Raw genomic sequence first — 12995 nt, forward strand, 5'->3', positions numbered from 1 at the left:
GTTTATTATTTGCGTCGGTACCCTCGACCAAACGAAAGCGTGTAATAATTCAGTGTGCACATATATTTAATTAATAGTCTTCTTTACAAACTGCTTGCATCTTGACAGAATACTGCAATTGAACACCATATATATACATGTATATTAGTATATAAAACAAAAGCGAAAATCAGGTTTGCTGATGTTAACCGGTCACAGGATTAGCTACAGTAATTTCTTACAATTAATACCCGATACCTTTCTTGCCCACTAGCTGTCAATGTGGCTGCTGCCAATATATAATCGAATTAATCCCCACCATTGGAGTGACCACTTTCTTTTTTTGTTAGGCAAGAAGGGAGTCACCACTTCATTTACCTGTCTGCAGATTGATTAAAATTTAAGTCGACTCAATTTTTTTTAACCCACGGGTCGGGATAATCCTACTTCTTTAGAGGTTTATGTCATATATATATATATATATATATATATATATAGGCATCAACAACACTGAATTTGATGTGTTCAACAAGGTGCCCGGTAGAGTCAAGTCACCGGAATAGAATATGAGCAAAAGGAGGAAAAGAAGAAGACTAATAAGTTGATACCATTTGGCGTCGTTCAATGTTATTCGTGGCTCGCTTGTTGTTATTAAGAAGAGGGAAAAAAATGATGGAGAAATTTACATCTATTTATAAAAGGATATCTTAAAAATATTAAAAGAAACTTAAAATGAGATTGTAAATAGAAATCTCTAAATTATATTACTTTAAGATAATTCACCCAAAAAAATATTCTATTGTTAAATTTTTATTATATTGTCACGAGCTTAGTTGGTTTTATCTAAATTATTCCAAACCCTTACATATCAATCTATAAAAAGTTAGTCATCTCGTAACTATAAGATCCCCTAAAGACATGTAAAATAAAAAATGAGTTGATAGAAGCATTAAAATCAATATTTTACGAGCAAATACTTGATAGACAATATAAACTACAAAGATAAATTTCATAAGCTTTAAAAGATCGTATAACAAAGGGTCCAAGGCAATCCGTCACATCCAAAAGTCCTCACAAACATGTGCTCATATGACATCATGTGGAACTGAGTGTGACACCACCCCAAGACACTACCCCAAAAGCTTCTCTAGTCATGTGCACGCGAGTAGCTCTAAGATATTGAAACAATTGATGTTTCTGGCCATACTCTACTCATAGAAAGCCCCTAAATTAGTTGGCCAAAGGCTTTTGTTTTGAATAGTTTTGCTTCTATGTGATGATCAAACACATACTATGCTTACCATAAAACCCGACTAAAATGAGTTTGTCAATTCTACTATAACCCTCTTAAATGTTGCTTAAGGCATAAACTAAATCTAAAAGCATAGACATACATATATATTATATTGAAAACCTTATACAAACTATTTATGACATTCTTCCACACTTATTCCTTAGACATTCTCATCGAAGCCTTTATATGCATTGCATCTCCTTTCCTTTCTTGCATTTGTTGAATCTCGTATTTTGATGATGAAACCAATTGATAATTATGTTTATGTTTTGATCTGCGTTTTGAGTGACGCAGGGTGCTTCGATCAGGATAAGACAATTAAAGCAGGAAAAATCATGTTGGGCCGGAGGAACATGTTAGAAGATTGGACGTCGGGCCGGTGGATCGGTCAACATATCGACAGAAGGCTTCGGGCCGTGGACTCGGGCATCGGACCAAGAAGAGCGGGTATTGGCCTAAGGATATCGGAGTTGCGGAGTCAACTGGCCGATTGGGCAATAGGTCGCAGGAGAGGACGATGCGCCGAAGAATCGGACGAACCGCCGAGAGACCAATAACATGTCGGACAACTTGATTAATGTTTAGTATTAATTGTCTAGATCGAAGTTTGTTTTATATGTGCAGGATTAACTACGATGGAAGTAAAACATGCAGCAGGAGTTGCACCGAAGTCAAGACCATGATCATATTGGGGGTTTAAGAGTTCGACGGAAGTCCGAACGGTCGTCGGTAGTTCTACGGGAACAAATCCGAGAAGTCCAGGAGCTTGCCAAAGAAGCCCGTCGGAACTCGCCAAGTGGATCGTCGTAAGTCCAGGAGTTGGCCGAAAGTCCGCCGGAGCATCGCCAAGGGTTCGTCGGATGTTCGCCGGAAGTTCGCCGAAAGAAGCGATTGATGCACCGGAGCAAGTTGTAATAAATGTCTTAAGAAATATCGTAGTTAGCATGCAAATTAAGCTAGGAATGGGAGGTGATCCCATTAACTTAATTTGGGGGCAATTGGGCCCTTGACAGACCCAAATTGGGCCGAATGGATCAGCCCATTCGGACCCAGATTTCTTGGCCAGCGGTGGCACCGCTTGGGTCGATGGTGGCACCGTCCAGGAGCTCAGTCTCCGAGGAAAGCTGGGCGGTGCAACCACCCAGGTCAGGCGGTGGCACCGCCTGGGCTCAGTCTCCGAACAAGATTGGGCAGTGGAACCGCCCCAGTCAGGCGGTGGCACCACCAGAGCTCGGTCTCCGAGCTCTGTCAGGCGGTCGTACTGCCTAGTCTGACGGTAGTACCGCCAGGACCCCAGAAATCGAGGAGATGATATTTTTGAGCTCCAAATTCAAACCAGTTTTGGGCCTATATATACCCCACCCTTTTCTGCATAAAAGGGCACCGAAAATCCAATCTTACTCTGTGATTTTTAGAGCTCAAAAGTGTTGTATAAGCTAAACGTTCTCCTCCCTCTTTTCTTCCAAGTTTCGATCATTCAAGAGAGGAGTGAAAATTCTTTAAGGGTTGTCTCCTAAGCCCGTCAAAAGGGGTGAAACTGTAAAAGGGTGATTGGCCTTCGCCTATTGAAGAAAGGACTCTAGTAGATGCCGGTGACCTTATCGGAGGAGGAAGCCGAAAGTGGATGTAGGTCACGTTTGACCGAACCACTCTAAAATCTGGTTTGCATTTCCTTTGTGTTATTTATCTTAACTGCAAGCTGCCTTCCTTACTTTACTTCAAATACGTTTCTGTAAGCTTTCAAAGTTATTATCTGCATGAAACGACTTTTACGTTGGAATCGGATTTCAATGTACGAACGCAGTTTTAATCGTCGAAAGTTTTCCGCTGCACTAATTCACCCCCCCCCTTAGTGCTCTTGATCCTAACAATTGGTATCAGAGCCTCGTTATTTCTCACTTGAATTAACACCCAAGAGAAATGACTCTTTTCGGCAACCAAGAGGGTCACTCTCTCATTCGTCCTCCCTTCTTCAATGGGACAGACTACACTTATTGGAAAACTCGAATAAGAGTTTTCTTGCTTTCGTTGGATTTGAATTTATGGCACATTGTCGAATCCGATTTTAAAATGTCTTCTCTTCCAATGAACCATTGGAATGATTTGGAGAATAAGAAGTTTTCTCTAAATACAAAGGCTATGAATGTCTTGTTTTGTGCCTTAGATAAAAATGAATTCAATCGGGTCTCTTTGTGTGAAACGACTTTCGATATTTGGTGCACTCTTGAAATCACACACGAAGGCACGAGTAATGTAAAAGATTCTAAAGTAAATTTTTTGATGCATGATTTCAAGCTTTTTCGAATGAAGCTGAGCAAAACCATTGTTGACATGTACACCCGTTTCACGAATGTCGTCAATGGTTTAAAAGCTCTTGGCAAATGTTTCTCGAATTTTGAACTTGTTAATAAAGTTTTACGATCACTTTCTAAAGCTTGGGAATCAAAAGTAATGGCAATACAATAAACAAAAGATTTAAATATTTTTTTACTTGAAGAACTTGTCGGTTCATTGATGACATATGAAATGGTGTGCAATGCACATGATGAACATGATGAACAAAACCACCTTCCAAAGAACAGGAAGGATTTGGGACATAGAACATTTGAAGACCACTCGAGCATAAGCTCAAGTGATGGTGAACAAGAACTACTCACTAAGAAATTTTAAAAAATAAAAAAATAAAAATTTAAGAACAAAAAGAACAGAACTACTTTTTTTGAACGCAAGAAGAAGAACACAAAGTGGGATGAATCGAGCTCCTCTGAAGACGAGGAGAAAATCAAGAAAGGCAAGGTGGCAAACTACGCCTTAATGATATTCAACGATGAGGTAATCAAAACCCCCTTAATTTATTTCGAAATTACATGATGCTTTTCATAATGTATTTTCTTTTTTAGTATAGAATTAATTTTCTTGAAAATTATATGTTTAAATAATATAATGAAAATGCTAATGAATTAGGATTATGCTTATCATGCTTACCTTTCCAATGATTTTAAATAATCATGAAAAATGCATATCTTATGATAAACAAACAAAATAATTTTTGATTGAAAATATGAAATGATTTAATAATGCATAATGATGTTTTAATACCATGATTGATGATTTTATTTTATGCATGAGATTTTAAAGTTATAGATGATGATTTTTGTGGTTTATTGATCTTGATGGTTTTTATGATGAAATTTATTTTTCGATCCTAAACGATTGATGATATATATTCTTTTTGGCACAAAAAGGACAAAGGCATTCTTGTATGAAACAACTAAATAAAGAAAAATATTTTTCTTGAAATTTTTTTTTCTCTATCTTGTTGACTTTGATGAATCTATTTTATCATCTTTTTATGAATCTCTTGAAAATAATTTTGATTTGATGATTTGAATTTGAATGAGCTTTATCTTGATTTTTTTGAGATTTAAAACTTGAGATTTACTCTATAAAAATCGAGATCTTTTATCCTCAATGTTTCTTTTTGTCATCTACCATCCAAATGAATCATGATTGGTATCATTGCTATATTTCTTCTTGTCGTGTACTAAAGAGAAAATTTTCCTAAATGAATCATGATTTTTCAGAACCATAATTTTTTTTATGATTCATAATGAATTAAGAAATTTTATATGCTTAAATTAATATCTTGTTCTCATACAAGATTGAATGAATTTTATCTATATCATGATCTCCTAAGAATTCCTTTCATTTTTTATTTAAAGAGGAAATATGTCAAAATGAATCATGTCTTTTGGTATTCAAGTGATTTTATCTTTCATGACATGATGTGATTGTATTTATGGCTTGTATGCCTTGAAATGATTAAAATATTTTACACTATTTTGCTCCTCCCTTCTTCTTTCTTGTTTACAATGATAAAATGGGAAAAATTTTGATCATGCATGGTAAGATATAATTGCTATAATGAGAAATTTACATTATTGCATGCCTTAATAACATGTTGGAAATTATATGTTTTGAATACAAAAAATTTCCATGTTGATGAATATGTTTTATCTTCATTAAAAAAACTATGACAAAAATGTGCCCGAATGCATGAACTTGCTAAGATAATTTTTCGGACTTTCTTGATTCAATGATCAAATCACTTAATTGCCATGATGATTTTACACAATTAAATGCCTTAATAATATGTTGGAAATTATGTGTTTTGGATACAAAAATTTTCATGATAATAAGCATGTTTTATCTTCATGATTAAATTTGAAAATCTATAGCAAAACCTTGACCAAATGCATGAAAGTGTTAAATTTTATTTTCGGATCTTCTTGATCCTAACAATCGGATTTTCTCGATACATTATTCTCTTTCGGACTTAATAAACATATGTCATATCGAGTTTGATTCATATAATTGATTTTTGACATATAGAATCAACTAGCAAATGCATCTCTCATAGACTTATCATGTGAAAAATATCTTTCGAGAAATGGATTTGATGATTCCTTCTTATATCTTTAGAGAAATAGTTTTATGTGTAAGGATTGATTCACACACATATCTTGATCCTTGTAAAAATGAAGTGTGCTTTAATATCTTATCAATTTTAACTTCATTTGAGTAAGCTCACAAGTGACTTTCCTCCATGCAAAAAGATAATAACAAATAAAGAGGAAGAAGTAATGAAAGCTATCTCCATGTCATATTTTCCTTGAGATGTTTGTATAATTGATATCCTATCACTCATTGTTGAAAAATGACATAAACCTAGTTATGACATGAATCATTACCGCACTTACGTTTAAAATTTGCTTATATCGTTCTCTTTTTTGTTAATGACAAAGGGGGAGAAATATATGAATTGATACTATAAGTGCCATATTTGAATGAGAAATATGTGAATTGATGCTATGAGTGCCATATTTGAATTTGAATTATGTTAAGATATCAAAAGAAGCTTGCATCGAAATATATGGTAAATTGATGATAGAAATGCTATGATTGCCATATGCCATGTTTGCATCAAGTTAAGATATCAAGAACTTGCATCGTAATTTTACTTGCTGATATCTTGTCATTGCGATGAAATGCTATGATTGTTAAACACTTGAAATGTTTGAATCATGTTAAGATATCAAGAATTTGCATCATAATTTTACTTGCTGATATTTTGCCATGTGATGAAATGCTATGATTTATTGCTAAAATGATGCATGCAATACTTATGCTTTTTATTATGATGTATGTGATGTATTGCATATGATGTGAATCATGATTAAAATTGCCTTAATTTGAATTCAAGATTTATCTCAACTATGAAATTTTGAAATAAGAATGATTACTCACCTTTGTCATGATTTAGAAATTGACATAAAGAGTCTTCCTTTCTTTTTGACAATGACAAAGGGGGAGATAGCTAGCTTGTACAATTCAAGAAGAAAGCAAAAATTGCACTTCTCAAAAGAGAAGAAATTGCTATCTTGAACATCACCGAGAATTGCTAACTTGAAATCTCAAGAAAATATAAAAATGTGCTATCTTGCTTATCTCAAGATACAAAACATGCTAACTTGCACTTTGCAACGGAAGTAAAATTGCTAACTCAAACTTTGCAAAGGAAGCAAAAAAAATTGCTCATCTCAAAAAGAAGCAAAGATTGCTAACTTGCATATTTCTAGAAGCAAAAGTGCTATCTTACCTATCGCAAAGAAAAGCAAATATGCCAACTTGCATATCTTTGAATTTGCTAGCTTGTATATTGTAAAACTTGCATATTTCAAGAAGCAAGAGTTGTTTTCTTGAACATCTCTAAATTGCTAGCTTGCATGTTCTAAAATGTTGTAACATTGCTAGCTTGAATGATGTAGAACTTGTTATCTTGAACATTACCAAAAGTGCTATCTTGTATGCTGTAAAACTTGCATATCTAAAACTCAATAGCTTGAATGTTCTAAGCATGATGTAACACTTGCTAAATTTTCTAACTTCAAAACTGCATGATAATAAAACTTGATATTATGTTTTTCATGCAATAAGTTGAATTAATACTACAAACACATTAGAGTTGGAACTTTTCCTTTTTGTTGATGACAAAGGGGGAGAAGTATATTGTTATGCATAAGTTTATGCATAAGTTCAATATGATGTATTACAAGTATTCATGATGAATATTGCAATGACTTGAATTCAGTTTGAATTCAAGGTTCTATCAATATGGTATATTGATAGGGAGAGTTTGTTTAAACTCTGGGAGTTAAGTTTAACTTCGTCATCAATTGGTTGTCATCATAAAAAAGGGGGAGATTGTTGAATCTCGTATTTTGATTATGAAACCAATTGATAATTGTGTTTATGTTTTGATCTGCATTTTGAGTGACGTAGGATGCTTCAATCAGGATGAGACAATTAAAGTAGAAAAAATCATATTGGGCTAGAGGAACATGTCAGAAGATTAGACGTCGGGCCGGTAAATTGGTCGACGTATCGACAAAAGGTTTCGGGCCATGGACTCGGGCATTGGGCCAAGAAGAGCGGGTATTATGCTAAGGATATCAGAGTTACGGAGTCAACTGGCCGATTGGGCAATAGGCTGCAGGAGAGGACGATGCGCCGAAGAATCGGATGAAGCGTCGAGGGACTAATGACATGCCGGACAACTTGATTAATGCTTAGTATTAATTGTCTATATCGAAGTTTATTTTACATGTGCAGGATTAACTATGATGGAAGTAAGACATGCAGCAGGAGTTACGCCGAAGTCAAGACCATGATCACGTTGGGGGTTCGAGAGTTTGACGGAAGTCCGGATGGTCGTCGGAGGTTCTGCGGGAACAAATCCGAGAAGTCCAAGAGCTTGCCAAAGAAGCTCGTTGGAACTCACCAAGTGGATCGTCGCAAGTCCAGGAGTTGGCTGAAAGTCCGCTGGAACATTGTCGAGGGTTCGTCGGATGTTCGCCGGAAGCTCGTCGGAAGAAGCGATTGACGCACCAGAGCAAGTTGCAGTAAATGTCTTAAGAAATATCGTAGTTAGCATACAGATTAAGCTAGGAATGAGAGGTGATCTCATTAACTTAATCTGGGGGCAATTGGGCCCTTGACAGACCCAAATTGGGCCGAATGGATCAGCCCATTCGGACCCAGATTTCCTGGCCGGCGGTGGCACCGCCCAAGAGCTCAGTCTCCCAGGAAAGCTGGGCGGTGCAACCGCCCAAGTCAGGCGGTGGCACCGCTTGGGCTCAGTCTCCTAGTGAGACTGGGTAGTGGAACCGCCCCAGTCAAGCGGTGGCACCGCCAGAGCTCGATCTCCGAGCTCTGTCAGGCGGTCTTGCCACCCAGTCTGACGGTAGTACCGCCAGGACCCCGAAAATCTGGAAAATGATATTTTTGAGCTCTAAATTCAAACCAGTTTGGGGCCTATATATACCCTACCCTTTCCTGCATGAAAGGGCACCGAAAATCTAATCTTACTTTGTAATTTTTAGAGCTCAAAAGTGTTGTATAAGCTAAAAGTTTTCCTCCCTCTTTTCTTCCATGTTTCGATAATTCAAGAGAGGAGTGAAAATTCTATAAGAGTTGTCTCCTAAGCCAGTCAAAAGGAGTGAAACTGTAAAAGGGTGATTGGCTTTCGCCTATTGAAGGAAGGCCTCTAGTAGACGCTAGTGACCTCGTCGGAGGAGGAAGCCGAAAGTGGATGTAGGTCACATTTGACCGAACCACTCTAAAATCTGGTTTGTATTTCCTTTGTGCTATTTATCTTAACTGCAAACTTTATTCCTTACTTTACTTCAAATATGTTTCCGTAAGTTTTCAAAGTTATTATCTGCACGAAATGACTTTTATGTCGAAATCGAATTTCAACGTACGAATGCAGTTTTAATCGTCGAAAGTTTTCCGCTGCACTAATTCACAACCCCCCCCCCCCCCCCCCCCCCCCCACACTCCCCCTCTTAGTGTTCTTGATCCTAACAGCATCTTCAATCATTTGCTTTCATTATAAAGCATCTCTCAGCTTTTGACTGTTGTACGTTATTATTATTAAGTAATCAAACTTTGATCCATCAATATTACTTCAACTTTCTAATGACTCTTAACTCTAGTATGGAATCATTTATTAGCATATATAGATCATTTATATGAAAAAAAAGATGTTCCCTATTATGCACTAGTCCCTCGGTTTTGGGTAACTAAGTCTCTCTAAACTCATCATTGTTTTCTCACTCCTTTTGGTCACTTGTTTTAACATCTCTATGTTCTATAAGTAGTTCACCCTAGGTCAATGGAAAGACATATTGTAACCCTAATGCATTGCCTTCGCCATCATGTTGTAGAGCTCGCATCGATTCTATTATCCTTTGCGTTATCGGTAGCAATGTTCACTCACTTGGCATTGTTCACTGACTTATCGAACTCTCTTGAGCGAATATTAGCTCTGGAGTAATCCACCATCCGACAACTCTAATTATAACTCTATATGATTAAGTCCCTTATAGGACTCACTAGTAGTTACACTCAAAAGATCTATCTCTATAGTATATAGCCTTATCTGTTGATGTCTAAAGTTTTCATTCGATATAAAATTTGGTGCATGCATAAAAGATCTGCTTGTGCAATTTCATGATATTCACTCCTTAAATTAATAGTCTTTCTTATCATCATGTTACTAAAGTTAAGTTCCCATTAGCTCTAATCGTTTCTCTAGTTGATTAAGCCTTGCACAAGACTTTCTTGTTATGTCGTATTGTTTGGAATTATTCCACTATTATTCGCTGCACTATGTCACCTCTCAGTGATATCTTCATTTATAATTTGATCTTGGTGTGATGAGCTCAAACAATAACCTCTACTTATGTAGTCTTCGTAAACACACCGTAGGGCCTCTTCACTTCTGACCATATTTGCTCATTTGACAATCGATCTTTATTTACATACAGTATAGCTTTGAGTTAGTTTATCTACTACTAGTTCTCAAAGTTCGCTAACTTTGATGAAAATTAATGTGTCATTATTTAGATCCTAGGCCTCTATCCCTAACACAACATTTTGTTACATATAGCTTCTCTTTGTAGCAACTTAAATTGCAGCACTCTACAAATTCTTCAAGAGCATTAGATTATTTAGCCTCTTGCCCCATGCTAAGGCCTCTCAACTCCAACTTCATTGTTGCAAGTTGAGTTGATCCCCAACTTTAGCCCCTTCGTTAATTACCTCATTTAGATAAGATGCATGTACCTTGAAGCCCCTTCAATTTTGGCACCAAGCAAGATTAGTCTACTCCATTAGAATGAGAAAACTAAGGAACGACATAATTTTGCTCTGGCCTCTACAAGGGTTCATATTCTTGACCTATGTTTAAAGAAAGCTTCCTAAAGTTGGTGTTTTCATTCTATGTTTCATCTTCTACATTGACTCCATTCATGAGGCTTGGGTACTGTTGGGAAAAACCTGTTATAGCGGAATAATTTTTTTCACTCTTTGTGTATCAAAATGGATTCCTTATCAAAATACCAACTTAATATCAAAAGCACATATTAACCAGAACAACATAAATAGTATAACAATGAATCAATCATAAAGTGAGACCAAATTTTAACTTGAAAAACACAATACGGAAAAAATCACGGGACCGTAGTCCACTTTAAACTTCTACTATCATTAGTAATGATAATATATTTACAATAAATCTTCTCTAAAATAACAAGAGGATCATAATAACATTAAGACCACATATCTTGGCTCAAGAATATTATATCATCATCATATGGATGGATCTCATAAAAAAAAAAAAATTTAGATCTCACCTAGTAGGTATAGTAGAAAAGTATCTTAGAGAGGATAAACTGTAGATCAACACCATTAGGATTATAGAGTTTACTGTAAAAAATCTTCACATATAATTTGGGTCAAAACTAATAAAGTTTGGCCACTAATAATCAAGCAGAAAAACTCAAAATCCTAATTATCTCTCTCCTCTTTCTCTCTATGTTCTTTTATCTCCCTATGCTCCACCACCATTCGTTACCACTATTGCACGCCAAAACCCTTCGCTGCCCTCAACTGCATGCATGTCCCTTTTTCTCCTTTTTTTTTTTTAATTATTGATTTGGGCTTAAAGACTCAATTGTCCAGTCCAAGCCCACATATGGGCTGAACCCAATAGGTACTTCATTAAGTCTCATTCAAGTTATCTCACTCGGTTTGTATTGAGATGGTGATGGTCCTTGTGTCCATCATTCCAAAGGTCAAACATCCGTTGAGCTTGATCTTCTCATCGACTCAAGTGTGTATTCGTTTGGTATTATCTTTGGTCCCTCCCCCACTTAATCTCGTAATGTGTCTCTTAATACATCACTTCGTGTAAGATCTTATAATGACTCCTTACCATTTGCTTTATGGAGCTTCTATCTTGAAGTACATCCCTCAACATATATGATCTACTACATATGAATATCCCACTAGAGAGTCAAGATATATCCCTTTGGATATATATCATATTGGAGCAACTTTCCTCTTCGTATACTTTGGATAGTCTAAGATATTGTATTTATAAGCTTGAAATAATCACAAAACCTAACCAAACTAGAGTTGCCAAGCTTACTATAAACCATTATAAGCTATCAAAGGTATGAATAAGACTGAAAAGTATAAACATATATAAACATTATATCGAACACCTTCTCAACAAACTGTCAGTAATAAGATGATATCCTTGTCTTTTTTTTCAAATAATAAAAAAGTTTTTGAGTTTGGTCAATCAAACCCATGGCCATCTTGAACCAATTTATAATATACTAATTGGAATTGAACTGGTATATAATGAATCGGTTCAATTTAAATCATATCAACAACGTCTTTTCGATTATAGTGTAAATGAGTATAATCCTAGGGCGACTCGAGTTTAACCACAACGAACCTTGCTAGTGACATCTCTTCGGTGAACCTTACTCGATGTTAGTCTCCTCGATGAAATCTTCTTTAGCTAACCCTCATCTCGATAATGTCTCCTCGATGACATCTCTTCGGTGAACCCTACTCAATGTTGGTCTCCTCGATGAATCTTCCTTAGCTAACCCTCGTCTCAATGATGTCTCCTCGATGAACCCTTGGCTTATAGACCATCTTTAACGATTGGTCAATAAAGCTTTCTTGGCGAAGCCTATGATCCTTTGATGATTATGACAACCCTTGGGCGCTTTTGCGTGACTATGGAGACCCTACCGTCTCTAACCACTCACATGATTCAAGTGACGAAGTTTCACCTACATCTCACCTCTATCACTGCCTTCTTGTTGCATCACTACTAAGAAGGCATTGAGAAGTTACCTACTGCCATCCAGTCCTTCAACCTTTTGTCATCTAAAGGTTAAAAATTTTAACCTGAATTCTCTTTGTATCAATGGTTGGATGACTAATCATATGATTTATGATTTATGCTACCGTTGTTGTGAAGATTGCATGTGTTTGGTAGCAACTAAATAGAGAGGATCAATTCTCTGTGGACATATAGAATAGTTTAGTTTTATGTCCTCTTGGTTAACATAGTCCTAATTGACACTGTATCAAGTAAGCATATGTTTGCTCCTAATTAATTGTTATAACCCACCCCCTTAATTCATGTTCGACACTTTATATATGTAAGAATGCATGAGTTGAGTTATGTAAAAAACAACATCTGAATTGAGTTAATTTATATATTTTGCCACATTGATTATGTGACAACTAATTCGAGTTTGACACTTTACCAATTAGCCATATTGTAAGATTT

This window comes from Musa acuminata, chromosome BXJ2-4 (assembly GCF_036884655.1).
Source record: "Musa acuminata AAA Group cultivar baxijiao chromosome BXJ2-4, Cavendish_Baxijiao_AAA, whole genome shotgun sequence".
NCBI lineage: Eukaryota > Viridiplantae > Streptophyta > Magnoliopsida > Zingiberales > Musaceae > Musa > Musa acuminata.